The sequence below is a fragment of the Pipra filicauda genome, unplaced genomic scaffold (genome assembly GCF_003945595.2).
Source record: "Pipra filicauda isolate LSUMZ 115617 unplaced genomic scaffold, ASM394559v2 scaffold306_size1276767_pilon, whole genome shotgun sequence".
In the NCBI taxonomy this organism is placed as follows: domain Eukaryota; kingdom Metazoa; phylum Chordata; class Aves; order Passeriformes; family Pipridae; genus Pipra; species Pipra filicauda.
In genome coordinates, this window is record NW_024104428.1 from 1,196,758 (window position 1) to 1,215,960 (window position 19,203).

A 19,203-nucleotide genomic window follows, 5' to 3' on the forward strand; every position below is an offset into this window, starting at 1 on the left:
TTTCCTGAAGCTTTGCTACCAGACACAAGAAACTGCAACCCCTGGTACCTGCAGCAAATGAAAGCATTCATGAGCTTTAAAAAGCAGCACAGACACATTCTTTGATTAAACAAACAAACAAACCAACCAATCCCAGGTCTTTTAACTTTGTATTGCTTACTAGAAGTGCTTAGCCAAGGAGACATTTAGGATAAGAGCTGTCTTATCAGCAGACTGAAATTCATTGTATAGGGACCAGCGTGCCACTGAAAAAAAGAATTAAGGGGTTAACAAACTGAAAGAGGATGAAAAATAGTGTTTTATAGGATCAAAGCTGGAGGTACAGCTTCAGCAAGACAATTAGAACTTAAAAGGCAGATTGCAAAGTCCTTGGTCATGACTGTCTTTAACAAGGTAGCCCTGGCTGGGGCCAAGGCAGCAAAGAAATGAGGCCCTTCCAGAGTAGATTAAATTCCTGCACACCCTGAAACAGTGAAATGAGTAAGATTTTCAGAAAGTGCAAGCCCCTATGAAGGAAATTTCTGACAATGTTCTAAAAGTAGCCCCTGGACCCTGAGCAGTGTACAGATCCAGCTGATACTCACCCTGGTTCTTTATTCTAGAGCTCTTCCTCATACACATTTATCTTTATCTCCTTGGAGACTGAAATCTGGCAGTATTTACCAGAAGTTTGGAGATGGGGGTCTCTCCAGGAACAGAAGTCATAAAAAAAAGGCAACAGACTGGAAAGACTAGCTTTCACAGCCGTGATTGTGTTCAGAATCTGAATATTTCTGCCAAATAACACTCCTACTGGGTTAATCTCAGTTTATTTGGCCTTCACAGCTCAGGGGGAATGGAAGGAGTGGCAGAGACAAGGGGAGGCAAAGGAAACAGAGACACATCTACAGCATCTGCCTGACCTTGCATGATTAGCAGTGACTAAGGAGATGCCTTGGGTTCTCATTCTTTACCTTACTCTTATAAGACTGGCTTGTCTAATTGCCAGTAGGTCTATCACGTCACCAATTATCCCAAACATACCAAAAATCAATTTGACCTGGGAAAAGGTCTTCCTTATTAGCTTTAAAATGTGGTCAAAATTAAAACTGCCCACTGATGGTCACTTTTGGTCTCTAGTCCCAAAAGCGGTCACAGCCAGACAGGGAGTTTGACACGAATCTACAGCCCTTTTTCTTGACAACCCATGGGTTCCCAACAATTTCGCTCCAATTATTCCAGATTTCCAATAATGAAGTACCTTTCACTTGACTTTGTCCCGTTTCCAAAGGGAGTGAATTATGTAGAATTAGAGAGATTCAACTCGCCACCACTTCCCCTCACTTTTGCCCTCTCCCATCACACTCGGGACCTTTGCAGGGTTCTCAGACACGCGGTCCTGCGGTGCCTCTGCCGCCCGGTGGCTGACGCAGGAACTTCTGAGCCCCTTTGCCTGGGGACTGGGACTCTCAGGAGGGCAGGGACTCACTACAGGATGCTCTGTAAGGAATTACGGGAAGCTGAGCTGAGAAACATCCTCCATGAGGAAGGATCTTCTTTAAAGCAGAAAGCAAACAGAAATGTCTGCTCACAGCTGAAGCTAAGTTTCTACAGTTATTAGATTTGTATGTTTACTGAAAACTCAGAAAAAGTGTAAATTGAAGTCGTGCCTCTCAAGGAGAACATCTGAGTTTCATTTCACTTTACCCACTGCCCCCATCACTTCCTACAACTACAAAACACAGCAGGAAAGGAGTCCAGGGGGACACATCTGTTGCCTGAACCAGCCAGTTCACACATGATGCAGTGCTCAGCACCCAAATGCAGGAACCATTCCTGTCCACAGATCTTCATATACAGATCTCCCATCTCCGTCATTTGCTGCTATGAAGCACCTGCCAGTGTCACGTTCCTGGATCCTGTCTAGTCTGAGACAGACTAGAACAGTCTCAGAACTGTTCACATATTCCTCGTGGTACCAAAACCATGAACCATTTGTCCAAGCCATTTCTGTGTTTTCTTCCTCCCCCCCCCCCACCGAGTGTTTCAGCTTTCTCTGTTAGATTCAAGAATGTGGATTCACCAAGAAGTTCTGTGATTTCTTTAAATGCTTACATTCCTGAGGGGAGAAAAAAAAATACCTGCTCATTATTGGGATAATTTACATTCTACAGACAGTGACCACAATCAGGGATATTCCTTGTATCCCTTGTTAATTGGAAATATTCTTCCTTTACTGTAGTTACTTGAAACACCAGCCTGAAACCAATACAGAGAGATTCACTGTAAGAGTGGTTGAATATATTTACTTGTTATACAAGAGCTTGTTTTCATTTTAATAGTGTTTCTTCCATTCCACGTGCTTACGCAGATTTTCTTCGCTACAAGACGTGCCCAGGGTGGGTAAGCAAAAGTTTATTGGAACTCCATGCAGCCTTACACACTCATTGATGCTGTCTGCCCAGGATACACGTAAATTCCTATACTTCTACTTTTCCCCTTGCTGGTAAGTAAACCACAAGCATGGCCTGGCACAGGGGGAAGTGAACCTCTATTGGCTCACCATCTTGTTGGAATTCAGAAGCCAGAACACAGACCCTGGACAAGGAAACCTGCCAGAGTAGCTTACACCACCCAAGTGTTGTGTTCGGGACTTGCCAAACAAACAAGTGCATCTCCTTATCCCGCCACCCCCAGCCAAACTAAACTCCTAGACTTCAATCCTTCAAAACAGTTACCCTCAGAGAATGGAAGGGAAGAAATGTGGGAATTTTTCTCTGGATGCTTCATACCTGGACAATGCTCTCAGGAACACGGTGGGATTCTTGGAGATGTCCTGTGCAGAGCCAGGAGTTGGACCCATGATCCTTGCGGGTGCCTTCCAACTCAGAATATTCTGTATGATTCCATGTGTGATTTACTTAAAGGACGTACAGGAGATCACATGTATTTGCTTCCTGAAATCTCCTACTACCTCGGAAGCATTGTCACACAGGTTTACAAATTATCTACTGAGAACCTACATGCAGTCAGAGCTTGCTTTTGAGAAGGCAGCAGGTAACAAATGAAGCCCCTGAACAATTTCCCCACCATGAGAAGGTCCATTTCCTTGTCATGCTGAGGAAGTATTGTACTTGGATTTGATTTAGGAAGAGAGAATCCTACTGGGAAGTCACAAGTCACAGCAAGAGTGTATTTGGAATCAGCATCCATCGTAACTACTAACGCCTAGGGACACATCTAGAATATTGTCTTTGACACTGTGAAAAGCTCAAACAGTAATTTTTAACAGTTTCCATACAAAACTGGATCCTGACATTTGCAACAGCTGCTATGTCAGAATTGGAAACTAACTCTAGGCCTTTTGTCATAAGAGGAATTTGGCATGTCTGAGTTACAAAATTACTGCAGTCTGAATGAAAATAACTCCCCTACAAATGATAATTGCTTGCTACTAAGAAGCTAACTGCTTCTGGGCAAAGACTGTTTTGTCCTGGCAAGTAAAGATCCTGCCCACATTGAAACCGCCTGCCATAACATAGCTGAGTCCCCCAGCCATCTCAAAATAAAGACAGGACACATCTCAAACAGCCTAAACCCCTCCTGGTCTCTCTGTTCTGTCTTCCCAGATAAGGTAGAAGGAAAAGGATTTCTCCGGTTCCTACCTCCAGGAAACAGAGGGAGGGCACTAAGGGGCACAAAAACCAAGTCACTCCATGCAGTGGGGTCATCAGAACCCATTTTCTATCCCACGTTCCTGTGTTGTTCTGGCTTGAGTTGGAGACGGCAAGTTCAAGCCACTGAAGCACGAAACATGAAACTGGCTTCGACATCCAGGGTATCAGGAGGACAGGGCAGCTGGAGTGCCCTGCTGGGCACTGACAATATCAAGGGAGCAGTGGAAGGAGCAAAGTCATTCCCATCCTCTACTCCTGGCTGTGAAATGCAGGAACTAGAGGGAAAGGCAGCAGGGAAGACAAGGAGTCACTAGGAAATACTTATTTTTGTGGGCCCTCCAGCAGCCCTGAAAGCACAAGCAGAGGGGGTTGCTAAGACTGAGGGAAGCAGGAGGGCAGAACAATGCATCATTCTCAATCTCCTGTGCCATAGTATTCCTGAAAAACTCTAACATCTTGATGGTCAGGATGCTCAGAATTGGGAGGAGAGTCCGAATCAGTATTTTATAGGTCCCAAAACCTCCACATTATTCCACTGTGGGTCAGACTTCATGAAGGTTAAGGCAGCTTTCAGTAAACCTTGCTGGACTGGGTTGACCTCAATATCTATGTTAACACCTATTTCAAAATAAAGATCTAATTTTTCTAGCTGGCAAATTCAAGCACTGGATAGAGACAAAAAAACCCCCAAGATGTGAAACAGTCTAAAATTAGCACCCAATAACTAAGCAAGGAAGCTCAATAAGAGCTTGGCACATTTAGGAGCTTAAATGGTTGGGTTTAAAAGTCTTAACTGTAACATCTTGTTTTTAGACTTGTAGCAGAAGCATAGATGATAATTGCAAGTGTAACAAACCTTAAATATAACATGCAAGTGTTCTGATTTAGATTATCACATGAGCTCAAAACGAACTCAGATGAAATTTTGCCACGAGAGGTTCACATTAGATATTAGAAAAAAAACAAATTCACTGAAAGAGTGGTCAGGCATTCGAATAAGTTGCCCAGGGAGGTGGTGGAGTCGCTGTGCCTGGAAGCGTTCAAGGGGCATCCGGATGTGGCACTTGGGACATGGTTTAGGGGTGGTTATGGTGGTGCTGGATTGGTGGTTGGACCACACGATCTTGGTGAGGTCTCTTCCAACCTCGATGATTTTGTGAAAAACAGAGGCAGAAGCTGCCACCATTGGATATGTAATATATACATCCTAACATAAACTAGTGTCTGATCCCTGCAGAGATCAAGACATGGACTTTAAAATGAGAATTTACACCCGCCATACGCACCTATCTGAAATTCTCTTTGGTACAGACAGTGCCGAGAGAGCTGTTGCACACCTGTGCTGTCCTGCATCCTCCTTCCCCACCACACGGAGCCCCAGCCTCTGTGTCCAGAAAAACTTGAATATTCTGACCATGCCCAGTGTTGCTGTGCTGTGAGGACCTACATCCCTGGTGCCAGCTGATCCAAAAAGGCTGCTCTAACGGGATAGTCAAGGTCAAAAATAACAGTCATACACTCTCCCGTTTGTCACAGACATACCACTGTGAGCTGAGGACACAGCACACAGAAAAAAAGTCACCAACAAACAGTTCAACATGATTGCAGCCATCAGGCTGAAACTCTGGCAATGAAAACATCTGGGCTTGAAAACATCACCTGGGGGCTGGGACTGAAGACTGGAAATTGGGATTCGCTTCCAAATCCAGCTACTGAAGTGTATGATCTTTAACTAATCACTAAACCCCAGCTTGTCCAAGTGCCACAGATGGTTTTGTACTGGCCTTCCTCCTTAGCAGCTTCATAAAGCTTAAGTGAGAAATTTCTTTGAACGTCTGTAAAAGACTTTTTTTTTTTATGAAATAAAGCCACAAATGGCATAAGCTGATACTTGTTAAAAAGCATTGCTGACAGCTAATGAACCAGCCATTTTTATTCTCTGTAAATACTAAGACACAACTCTCGACTCATGCTCAATTAATAATACATAATAAGCCAACTCTGTCAAATTATATTTGTTTTATTAGTATTATCTTGCTAGAGTTTATTACAGCGCTCCTTCAAACATTAAATCTTTAAGAGGAAGCTGCAAGCTTAATTAATTAATATTCTATTTTTAATTGCTTGCCTTTTTCATATTCCAAATGCACTGACGTAATTCCATTAGCTGAGGTCTTTTATTTCCCAGTGGAATTAATTTCAAGCAGAAGTTACTTAACAACAGCCAGTGCAGCATGCTAAAACACTTTGGGAACATAATTTTGTTTCAACCCAACACTCAAATGTTATCCTGGTCCTAAGGCTAATAAACCCAGAGCCTAAACCTCTAAGAACACTTCCATACCAAAGCAGATATTCCATCCCAGATTAGCATAAAATCATGCTGCAGCTAGGGAATTACTAAGAATTAAATCAATTTTCTTACGATCAAGAACAACAAGTGCACACAATGGAGGCTGTAATAAATAATATTTAATATTTACAATAATTGCTATAAAACAGGAGTAATTCTAAAATAATTCTGCAATAGGAAAAATAGGTAACACTTCAGAAGTGACCTTTTCTTTGCTATTATCTATACACTTCTTCATGGGTTTGTTCACCAGGAAACCTTTAAATCCCATTATCATTAGTGAATTATATGGCTTGAAGCTAAGTGACGAGAAACATTTAAACTACTCTTGCATGCTAATCATTTCCTTACTGAACCTGAGCAGAGAAATTTTAGATATAATGGCTATTTTATTTTTAAAAAAAATCCTGTATTTCAATGACCATCAGAGCAGTATCTGCTAAGAATTTGTGGGTAAGTTTCCTTTTTGCCGTGCCACAGGTGCGACAGTGGGGGCTGCCACCACCAGAAAATTTCTCACAGGAAAAAGAAATCCAAAGGTGTAGCTGCAGATCAGCCAAGGAAGATGAATTGATGGAGAGGGACTTGCATGTCTGGACTCGCGACTTCTCCTCTGGCCCTTGGCAAAAAATACTCCAGCACTGTGAAAGCTCCTGTTTGTGTCTGGTAAGGTGCATAACTTCATCATCAGAAGTGCGAGGATGTCTCCAAAAAAGAGCTGCAGCACAGTTACCTGCAGCATCAGATCCTTCCCCGAGGAAACAAAATGTACGTAGAACAGTGCAACACCATGCAGCAACCCAAAGACTTCAACTCCCTAGAGAAGCCTCTCTGCCAGCTGAATAGTCACCTCAGAGGGTAAGCTTATTTCTGGAGTTCACAGAATCTGATTTCCCAGCCTGACAGGCAGCCCATAAATCAGGGTGAAGTTTCCCTTTGCAGCACATGCACTGCACCGAGGCTGCAACTTGAGCAGCAGATTATGGATTGAACCTGTTCTTTGCTGCCTCCCGTTTTCCCACAAATCACTACCTCTACTTCAACAAAGAACAAGGAAAACTGCACGCAGTGCAGAGCTGACACCCAGGATAAGAAACAAAATGGACATAACTTCTGGGGAGGAGAAGAGGCTGCCTCCTGGCTTGTCAAGCAACGCCTTGGACCCCAATTCTGCAAGTACAGGGTCAGAGAAGAACATACATCCAAGAGCCTTAAAATGAAACAAATGTCAGCTGACTCACAGTGACTATCCCAAATAACTACTTGCTGTTGTTTACAGTCCTATAGAAATGAGAGAGAAATCTCAGAGGCAACCATCTGAAAGATCTTAACCTAACTAAAAATATATGTTGCCATATACAATCAACAAGTCAAGCACTTGCACAGAGTGTGCAAACTTTACCAGAGCCTCTTTAATTTTCACATTGCTACCTTATTTGACAACAAAATACAGTTCTGTGTGTCATCCTTAATGCCTGATTTCAGCAAACATTAAAATAGCAAGAAACAAGTCCAAATCCCAAAACTGAATACGGATGAAGATTTCTCCCAGATAAAAGGTGGCACCACAGAAAGCTCTTGCTGCCCATGAAGTGCCCAAGTTGGCCCACCAACTGTACCTGAAACCCGAAGGTTACAGGCTTTCTTTCCTGGGGGAAAGGGCTGTCGTTCACTTTTCAGAGCACTGCACTGAAATTGCCACTGAAAAAAGCCAGCAAATGCATGAAATCTAAACTATGTGCAGTCCTGCAGCAAGTCAGAGATCTCAAACAACAGGGTGATTTAATGAAACCAGAAAAATAGCTGCATGACTGTCAGTGCTATTGGCAGCAAATGTCATTCAGGTTCAAAAGATCTCTGAAGGAGAGCAGCTACACCAATAATTAACATATTTTGCTGTAACAAAGGTGGACAGAGGCTGTCTCGGCTGTGCCTTCCCCAGTATCAATCCTTGAACCATAGTCTACACACAGACTCATTAAGTGACCTCCACAGGCACTGCAGATGCCCAGAAGCATCCATCCATCCAACCCCTTGCAGACATGCCAGGAATGGCACGGGTCCTCTGCGTCCCTGCCACACTAAACTGGTGATGTTCCTCATCACATGGAAAAGTGGCAGCACGTTTATCAGGTAGCCAGTAAGTGGCTGGGTCTTTACACATCCCAAAGCAGAAGCAAGATTTGATAAATAGAGGCAAGTCAGCATTTTAGCTATAGCTTTATCCTGAGTTCAAAGTGGAAAGATGTCGACCTCCACCAGCAGACTCACTGGTCTTGTTAACATCAGTGTGCCCTTCATTGTTCCCATGCTGTGAAGGCGTGTGTGCAGGTGTGCACGTAACTGTGCACATATTTATGTGCTGCTCCATTTCAGCTTTTTGTTTTGAGCTTTGTCCTGCTTGGATCCTCAGGCAGTCATTGTAATTAGGGAAGGCTCAGGAGAATGACTTCAGCCTCCCTCTGACAGGCTTGCCGTGCAGAACCTTCACGGAGTACTAGCCCTCCAGTAGCCTCATAATCAGTTAATCATTTCTTCCCAGCACCCACAGACCGCTGGAGCCCAAATAATTTGCATATGGCATTACCTTTGGGCAGATAAGGCTCGTGCCTGCAATTCCAGGTACACAGATTCACTCAGAGCTTGTCAGCAGATCAGTTCCAATCGAAATGAAGCTGCGATGGGACCCGAGGCTGCGACCTTTTACTTTGCATAACACGATTACCCTGATGGGGCTGGCAAAATACATATTTAAACAAATAGCCATGTTAATGTGGTTTAACTCCTGGATCAGCCATCACCTAAAATGAGGTAATTCAACAACAGACTGCCTGAGGGAAAAAGCGGGGAAAGACTGACCCCTTCAGTACACAAATGTCTCATTCCCCAGCTGTCTGAGAGCAAAATGCAGCTTTCTTAGCACACCCTGAGACATTTATGTAATTATAAAAATTAACAAAGCGGAGTTAAGGCTATAAAAAACAAGTCACAAGTTCTCTCTGGTGAAAAACAAGCTTTCAAAAACAGGTAATAAGCACCTCATTCATACTTCTCCTTCCAATTCTCCCACAGTTGTACAAGATGCTTCACTTCACCCATTCCGGTCGTCTTCCCAATGCTGTTCCCCATACACAGGGCTGCATCAGCAACACCTTGCCACTTTCCCAGAAAACTGCTGGAAAAATGAATGCATATGCCTAACTTCTGCTGCCCTGTATGATCTTTTTGTGTGGTTTTTTTTTTTCCAAAGACTTAATCAATGCTCCAACACAGACTCTCCACCCCAAGTGAAACTGATCTCCTAATTCACTCTGCTGAACGCAAACAGAAGAGAATGAGAGGACTGACTCACAAATCACCAAGTGTGATGTTGAAATCTATCTGGGTATTACAAACACGCTGGCAGACAACAGCAGGCTCCATCAATGCCAGACTCCAAGCACTACTGCAGGCCGTGATCTACGACGTTCGCCTTTTTCTTGAAAGAGTTTCATCCATGATGCATAAACAAACCTTTTTTTCCTCCCACAGCCAGGCGTCAATTAAGCAAGGGAGACTGCATTATACTTCAAGCAGTCTGAAACACCCCAGTGAAAGACGTGAGGAACGAATTACAGTGTTTTGCTGCAAAACTTGTGCATTTTAAGGGCACTTGCCCTTATATATGTATGTAGAGTTCTTCCTCTAGACCTCTAAGATTGTATCCTGAGCTTAATACTGAAAAATCAGTAGGTAATACTTCTTGCAGACACAGAAAACTCAGGAGAGTAAGATGTTTACTAGAATATCGTGTTCAGATATCTGCAAGTAAAACACTATTGAATAAAACCCTGTAAAACTGTGAAGTAAATCACAGTGTAGGCTAGAACAGAGATAGTACTGCTGCTGCAGCTATATGACTGTAAAGCTGTGGGTACAACCTTTGGGCAAAGTAGTCAGGGTACAAATAAGTTTGACTTGGAAGCGTCTCACAGAGGAAGCATCACTCCGTGCTTGCCTTTCTTACAGGCAGGGCCTTTACCTTCAGGTGGATCTTCAGTGTGATTCATGGCAGTCCTTCCAGTGCCTGGCCACCCTCTCAGTGAAGAAGCGTTTCCTAATATCCAATGTAAACCTGTCCTGGCGCAACCTGAGGCCATTTCCTCTTGTACTATCACTTGTTATTTGGGAGAAGAGGCCAACCCCCACCTGGCTACAACCTCCTTTCAGGTAGAGAGCAAGAGGGACACACACCCCCCCAGCCTCCTTTTCCCCAGGTTAAACACCCCCAGCTGCTCCTCATCAGACTTGTGCTCCAGACCCTTCCCCAGCTCCACTGCCCTTCTGTGGACACACTCCAGCACCTCAATGTCTTTCTCGGGGAGAGAGGCACAGACTTGGATACAGGATTTGAGGTGTGGCCTCACCAGTGCCGAGTGCAGGGGGACAGTCACTGCCCCTGGTCCTGCTGGCCACGCTATTACTGCCACAAAATGCAAGAGATGCTGTGCCCTCTCCCCTGCTGCTCCTTGAAGCCTCACACACGCCCACACGCTCCCTGCAGCCACACTCCCTCACCCAGCAGCCTCTTCCTACAACAAGCTCTCAGCCCCTCTGCACTGCTTCTTCCCTGCATCGCCCCCTTTCCTTCCAGATCTTTCCCACCCTTCCCCACGTCTCGGCCCCAACAACCACGGTGGTCCTGAGGCACAGGGATTCCCACTGGGCCAGCTCCCTCTCTCAGGTGCACATGCACATCCTCCTCCAGTCTCCCTTTCCCTTCATATGAGGAAACAGGCTTCGCAGGAAAGCAAAAATATTTAGCCTATTTAACCAGCAAACTGTTTAAATCCTATCTGTCTCCAAAAGATGTGACAAAACTGAGCAGCTGTTGAAGGAACTTCTCAGCACAGCTTCCCAGTCACTTTTCAGGGTTTCTGCAGCTTTCAGCCCTTATCTGGTTTTTATAAGAGCATAGCCAAAGCCATAAATCCAGGAAATGGGTAATTGGGCAATCAGCAACTGAGATAAGTCACTCCTGTAACTGGCAAGCTATTTTGGGGATATAAACACAGCCTCCATTGACAAGCTTACACCAGTCTGTGGGCCAGGTGCCCCGGGAGCCTTGGGAGCTTGGGGGTCAGCTCTGATAAACTCACACAGGTGTGTTCACTTGTTCTTTGTTCTAGTCTTCTCTTGAATTTATTTTTTTCCGGTTACTCAGTGCTGGGAATGCCTCTGTTTACCCACTGGTTGATTCTCCTCCCCCAGCTGTTACTCTCCTTTATCTCTGGAAGTGTTTTTTTTCTTTCTGTTTTACTCAGAGAGTCTTAAAAATCACACAACGACAGCAACTCCTCTTTCTGGGTGAGGGAAGGGTCCGTCACAGGTTCCTCACAATAACCTTCACACGTCAGCTACAGGCTGATGGTCTACAAGTGTGTTCATATGCAAACCTCAAGGATTACTGTACTGCTTTACAGGGGAGGTTAAACATCAAATACAGCAAATCTCTTTAACCACATGTGACTTGCCAAAGTGGTGAACCAGGTGCACAAAATGTAACTTTGATTTTGCATTTCATGTCTAACTGGCCAAACGCACTGAGGCTGATTTCTACAAAAAGGGAGAGTGTATCATCATCTGTAAACAAAACAGCAGATCCATGGATATGCACACATTTTTTTTTTTTTATTTGGAAAATCTGCAATTTATCCAGTAAGCTTGAACCAAACCTAGCAAGAAGTCTGTGGCAACAAAGGGTTGCCCTGATCATGCATTTGTCATAGCTCTGGTGGCCATTTTAGTTCCGGGAAGTCACAGATGTCCTTGAGTCTCCTGACAGAAAGCATTTCTTTCTGCATCCATTTTTAAGGCTGCTAGCAGATACAATTCAGTGAAAGAAGCTCAAAGCAGCAGTTATTACCCAGACACAATATGAATACCTTAAGATGGAATCCTCTCAGATTACTGGCACATACTGTAGGCTGAAGAATGTGTACCTCCTTGGAACACAACAGAGTTGCCCTGAACGATTAAGAAATGGAACATGACATGGTGATGCAGCCCAGCTTTTGGCAGTTTGCTTGTTTGCCTGTTTTTTCCACAAGCACGTGCCTAGATTGGGGCAGTCACATTTTAGCACTGACACAGGAACTGCTTCCTTTCCAATTTTTCAATCAATCTGGTGTTAGCTGCTTCATGCCCTTTTTTTTTCCCCCCCTGCAATGCAATGGAGATGTGCAAATACTCAGAACTCAACTGGACATGGCCTTCAGCAGCCTGCTCTGGCTGACCCTGCTTGAGCAGGGGGTTTGACTAAGTGATCTCCGGGGGTGCCTTCCAACCTCAACCACTCTGTGATTCCGTAATTCCCATGCCAGAAACTACTGGGAGAGGGGGAAGATTTAATACTTCCCATCTAAACCAAGGGCTGTCATTATCTTCTTGGAAAGCACTTAACTTTTTGCAGTGTTAACAAGCAATCTTACGCAGGCTATGGAAAACTGCATGTGTTGATGGAGCTGAAATACTTGGAATAGAGTTTCCTGTCAAATGGGCTTGAAGAAGAGTGAGATAGCAAAATGTTCTTGTTTATTTCTCTTTTAGCAGCACTTCAGAGTGTTGGTGCTCTCTGCCTATAAGTGATTGATACGTCCCTCCACAGCAAAAGTTCTTTCAGTGCAGATGAAAATGGTTGATCAATACCTAAGTTTAAGAAACAATCTTCATTGGGCAGCCACAATCCTTCAAATGTCTTTTTTAAGCTTACTTCCTTTCTATTCAGATGGCAGTTTTGCTCAGTGTAAATGAATTACTGTAAAGGCTGTTGGGTAGGAATGGCATTCCTTACAGAGACCTGTAAAGGTGAAGGCCAGCTAGAGCTTACTGCAAATTGGAAAAACAGTTTAGTACTTCTCCTTATCTACTTTTATTCTCACCAAGGTTTTTTCATTTTTTCCAACAAACTCTTCATTCGACATGGGGGGGCTTGGTCATTTCAACTATTTAAGTATTGTGGACTTTTTAAAGACAAAATACTTCTAACACTAAAAGCACAGAGCCTTTTAAAACTGATATATCATCCATGTCAAAACAGAAAAAAAAAGGAAAGGTGACTCCTAAATCACTAGCCAGCTGAAGTTCAAGGTCATCAAACACTGAAATTGCTCTGATACAGTAAAAAATGGAGCCAAGGCTTGACATGATGGTGTTTATGAACTGTTACAGGTATCTTGAAATGCAAGAGCTTTTTCGATAGCATCAGTCTAGATTCAGGCAGTTCTATTTTAATAGTGATCTAATAAATGCTGGCTTGCCATTTATATTGACCTGGAGACACTCTGCTTCTTTCCCTTTTCCTTGAAATATGGTCACGTTACCCATTTTGTGCACTTTATTGCTTTATGCATTTTCAAGACAGCCAAATCTTTTTATGACGATTTCTCCCAAATTACCAACTTTAATTATTGAACTGACTGCAGGATGCAGCCTGTATGGCAACCCATAATTGCCCAAATGTGGGTCACAAAAGAATCACAGAAATGTTGATTGGAAACAAGATTTCTGGAATCCAACCTCCTGCTCAAAGCAGAACTATCACCAGCACCAGATCAGGTCAGGCAGGGCTTTGTCTGGCCACGTTTCAAAAACCTCCAGTGATGGAGATCCAGCAAGCAGCCAGTTTTCTCTTTCATTCTTTTGCATACATTAATAGTCTGACTGTGAACATAGTGATCTTCAACCCTCCACAATTCTAAGCAAATGTGCTGTATGGTACGAGCACGACAAAAATGCAGCAACTGTGCCTGTCAGTTGTACTGTTTTGTAAATTGGTGGGGCTGTGTTTTCCCTTTCATTCTACTTCAGTATTCCCATCTTATTTTGTTGGCAACCATTTCTCCATCTGTACACAGCCTGTGAAATTACAGACTGCGAGCCTAATGAGCCTGTATCAGTCACCACTTCTCCAACAGAAAAACTCTTTAATGCAAATTGATGTTTTAACCTTAACAAACAAAGCCTCCACGTGACAACACTGTACCCTGTTCGTTTGCTTCTTGCTGCCATTCCCATACAGTTCAGGGTACACAGTGACTAAGGTTTCTGACTAATTCAGGTCACTTGTGCCCTGCTAACAATAGCTTGGAGTGAAAAGGGAATCTGGAGGCTGAGTATTTTTCACTTAGCAAGAAAGGTTTTCAGATTCCTGGATAAACCTCTCATTTCTTTGCCATCATTTGGGTACTCATCTCATGTCCAGCCTGTCTTGTACCACTGCTAAGCACACACTATGTATTTGGATGTTTTAGCTCCTAGAAAGGCCAGGAAATTTTCTGTATTATCACCTAGGAACAAGTGGTGGCTTGAAAAAACCATCACCCGTAAAGACAGTGTATTTATCTGTTGGGAAACAGTGGCCAAGGTGAAAAGCAACATATTTTTTATGGCCTCGTGAAGTCTTTCTGCTGCCTCCTGCCTGTGGCCACAGGGTGGCTTCCTCCGTCTTCAAACCCACTCCCGGTCCTCTGGTAAGGTAGCAGGAAAACCCAGGTGATCACCGTGGAAAGAAAACGGCAAACATCCAGGTCACCACGGCAAGAAAAGCCCTCCAACATCAGTGAGGGAAGAATTCAAGCACGAAGCCAAGCTCTCGCATTTCCCACCACATTTCACGAAAACACACGGTTATCTACCTTTTTTCCCTTCAGGTATGAGACACCTGGAGAAATTAAGAAGAGCAGGCACCGTGTTGTAAAACCACGTGTACGTTTCATTCCACTGGGGAAACTCCAAATAAAGGAAGTAATTCCAGAACAACGACTTCCTGTCTCTTCTCCAACTTTGCATAGCACGGTGCCCTCAGAGGGAGCTGCTGGGGGCTTTTGTGTGCCCTGCTTTGTACCACTGACAAGTACTATGCACCCCACTTCAGCTGCTTCCCCTCTGTCCTGAATTTGGGCCTGACAGTGTGATCTTACAGCACCTGTGTCGTGGTTTAAGCCCAGCTGGAAAATAAGTATCACACAGCCCCTCGTTTAACCTCCCTCTCTCACCCCCCGCACTGCTGGAATGGGGAGGAGAAAAAACAGTAAAACTTGTAGGTTGAGGTAAGAACAGTTTAATAGTTGAAAACAAAGTAAAATACAATAATAATGGTAAATAATAACGATAATAAAAAGAGAAAGGAAAAAAATCCAAACAAGTGATGCACAATACAATGTCACCACTTGTTGACCGACGCCAGACCTCTTTCCCAAACCCGGATCAGCCCACCTCCTGGGTAACTCCCCTCAGTTCATATGCTGGGGAATATCCAGTGGAATATCCCTTTGGGCAGCTTGGGTCACCTGTCCCACCTACACTCCCTCACAGTTTCCTTTTGTGCACCTTCTCTCTGGCAATGTATGAGACAGACAGACAGACAGACAGACACACAGAAAACACTGAATTACAATAAACCACGACTTATCAAAAGCCAAGAACATCAGCGCGTTATCAACGCTATGTCTCATTCTGAACCCAAAAGACAGCACCGTGCCAGCTACTGAGAAGAAACGAACTGCATCCAGCCGAAAGCAGGACACAAGGGGAAGCGCTCCAGCACATGAAACAACCCATGTGCGGGCCACAAACCCACAGCGCTGCATCGAACCCCTGGGATGGGCGAGGACCCGCCCTTTGGGCAACACCCTGGGAGAGGTTCCAAGCTTAAGGCTCCTGAAGAGGGGCAGCTCCAAAGGCGAACAGCCCACCCCTGCTCCCGGCCGTCCCGGTGCCTCGGGAAGGGCTCCCACAAGGGGGGTACGGGGAGGGCTGCCGAGGGAAAAAGGGGTATCCGGGAGTATCCCGGGAGTATCCCGGCAGCATCCCAGCTCGCTGCCCCGCCCAGGAAGCGCCCTTTGCCCGCGGATCGGGAAGCCGGGAGGCCGGGCGGGAGCGGCGCCCGCAGGTAGGAGCGGGGACCGACACCCCCTCTGACCGCAGGGCCTTCGTGTGCCGGCCCTGCCGAGGATGGAGCCGGAGGAGGACAGGACAGGACAGGACAGGACGCAGCTCGGAGCAGGGGGAGGGCCGGCGTGTCCCTTTTGCTGCCGTCCCTGTGCGCTCGCATCCCTTACTGATGGATGATGCGGCTTTCCCCCCTCCCGCCCCTTCCCGCCTGCGGCAGAGCGGGTCCCTCCCTCGCCCCGGCTCCCACCCGCTGCCTCCGGTCGCGCCACCTTCGCACCCCTGCCCCGTGCCAATTCCTTGTTGCCAGAAGCCGCCTCGCGCTCGCCCCCTCCTGCGTTCCCCCTCCCCGGTGTCCTCCCCATCCCGTCCCCCCGCTCCCCAGCCGGGCACGGAGCCGCGCAGGAAGACGGGCGTTGTGTTCAGGAACAAACCTGACAGCGACGGGGGGCTCCCATCGCGCCCCAGAGAAATGCGGGCAGCCGCGTGGTGAACAGCTTTCTGTGATTTAAAAGAGTCTTCACCTTTTGGCTTTGTCGCGAGCGTTACCTATCCCCGCCCCCAAAAAATAGCTGGGGAGAGGAAGGTTGGAGCGCTGCCTTCTAAATTTGGAGTTGGTGCTGTTGTTGCGCCCGGAGAGCGCTCGGCTGCTGGAAGCACGTCAGGAGCACGAGAAGCTGAAAGGATGGAGCTCCCATAAACCCCACACCTCAGTACCAGCCATGGGGGGAAAGCAGAGCTGAGTGTTCGGAAGGGAAAACGAGTAGCCGAGGCAAAGAACGTACGTTGTAGGATCCAGCTACAAAAATAAGCTATCACAGTGCTAAAGCTGAGGCCCCAGGAACAGTGTGGTGTGGTTGCAAAGCCCCTGTTGGAGGTCCAAATTGGGTATCCTTCATGTCTTGTTTTAGTAAAGCTGTGGATGTTGCCTGCAGTAAACCCACACGCCCCTGTTTCGGTTTCCACATTCAAGCAATAACCCCATACACCCAAGGCTGTGCCTTTGCTAGTAACACATGAAATCCCTGATGGAAGTTCCCCTGATGGAAGTTGATGAGGTTTGTCCCCTCCTTTCACAGAGACATGACTGTGATCATGGGAATCTTTCTCCAGACTACCCTGTTGATTGTACAAAGGTTATCTGCTTTCTGCTGAGCTGCCATAGCAAACCTGAGCATAGCAGCAGTGTGTCAGTGGCAACCCAAGCTAGGAAGTTTTTGCAGGGTCAGAAGGGAACTCTTCCTTCTACTTTATCTGCCTGCTTAGATGTTTCCCGGGGTGGTGATCACTGGGCATTTGTCAGGTGCTGGTAACACCTCTGAAATGCGGGTGGATTTGCTCCTCCAAAGTTCCTGTTTGTTGACAGCTTCCAGAGCAAAACCCTTCTGTTTGTGGGGAGTTGCCTGGGGGAAAGGTGTGTGTGTGTGGACGTGGTTCTGACTCCTCCTGCTCTGGAGCGGGGGTGGCCCATCTGGTACACATTGCAGCATGTAAATAGCTTGGTTGGGTTGTTCTGCCAGACTGTTGCAGCAGAAATTCTCGGTAGTGGCAAAATCCTGAGAGCTGCAGGGCTGCAGAAAGCAGCCTCCCTTTGTCTATTGCCTTGGAAACAACCCATCTGCAGGGGTGGTCCACTCCAGCATTCAGCAAATATTTTAAGTAGGGCCTGAGATTATTAACTTTGAAGGTTTGGGGGGTTTTTTCTTGGGTTTTTTTTGGGTGGGTTGGGGGGGTTGTTTTGTTTGGGGTTTTTTTTTATAAGGTTTCTTTTTTGCTTATCTGATTATTTTTTTCTTCATGATTCTTCAGGTCAAGACTGCAGTCTGTCTCTTTTGCTTGCTCGCTTTCTTTCTGTCTGGCTTTGCCACATAGCATAAAAGACTTCAGGACTGGTGGTTTTGTGGTCACTGGCATTCAGGGTCCAAAACTGTTCCATTCATCTGAGCTGTCTCCTTGATTCTGACACAATCCAATCCCTTATTACCCAGTGTTAAATAACTGGTTTTGGCGGATGAAGCAGTCCAGGACCAGGCACCCATCAGTTTGCTGTGTTTATTTGCACCAGCACTCATCTGTCCAGTTCAGTCAATGCCATCTGGAGCTTGAGTAGTTGTCCAGAGTAGTAGTTGTCCAGCTTCAAGCAGAGTACAGCATCTTTGAAGTGATTCAAACTGGTAGTGAGTATCTATAAAGAGGGGGGGAAGACAGTAATGTCTTAAATGCTTTAAAAATATTCCTGTATGTGATCTCAGCTTTACCCAGGGTGCATGTGGCTCTCTGGTTATAGATTCATCCCTGTGGTATCCCTTCCCTGCCATCTTTGATTTGTACTTTTTAAAATAAAGTGGGATTTTTCTTACCGTTGTATTTTCCCTGTTCTGCTTTTTTTTTTTCCTGCAGCAACTGCTAACTGCTGTTGCTTGCTGTTTGTCTGGTTTTGGCCTCAAAATAGTAAATAGTGATGGAAAAATTCTTGTCTTGGGTGCTGATGGCATTTGTAAGAGCACCCTGCCCAAGAGTTGCATTCATGGTGGTTGTTGGAGCTCAGCAGGGATGCCAGGCTGGCAACTGAGAGAATCCAGCCACAGTAGACAAGACATCAAATTGCTTTTTTGTTGAGTCTTTCTGCCCAAGCCTGAAAATCTTAGAGGAGAAAGAAGAGGTGAGGTAGCAAGTAAGAAAATCAGGTTCTGGTGTCTAAAAAGTAATTTCGTATTTAAAATACTCTTAGGAGAATAATAAGTCTTTTGGTTGTCGTTATTAAAGAAGTATGGCTGGGCTTTTCTCTTTGCTTACACTTGCATCTGTGATTGCTGTCAACCAATTGTGAGTCCAACACATCTGGTCCATGTCCTAATGTGTATCAGTTATTAGAAAAGGGGCAGCCCTGAATCCCCTTTAAGGAAAATATCTGACACCAGATACCTCAGTAGTGCACAGGATGTCCATAAATGTTTGGTGCTTAGTTGACTCCATTCTTTTATGGAACCACTCTGCTGGATCCCAATATTCAGCAGGGGCAGTAGATTTTAAGACATATGACAATCTCCTGCTGAATATTCAACTAATATTGCTTTTGTTTGCTCCTGTAAGAAAGGTTCCTGATTGATGAACCTGATGTAAACTGCAGAGATGGACCAAGAAGAAGAACAAGACCATGAGGCCTTGGAGGAGACACACATGGGTGAGGAACAAGTTATGCAAGTTTATAAACACAGAGCAAGTGAAATGCTCTTTGAGATGCCTCAGTGCTATTTAAGCCAC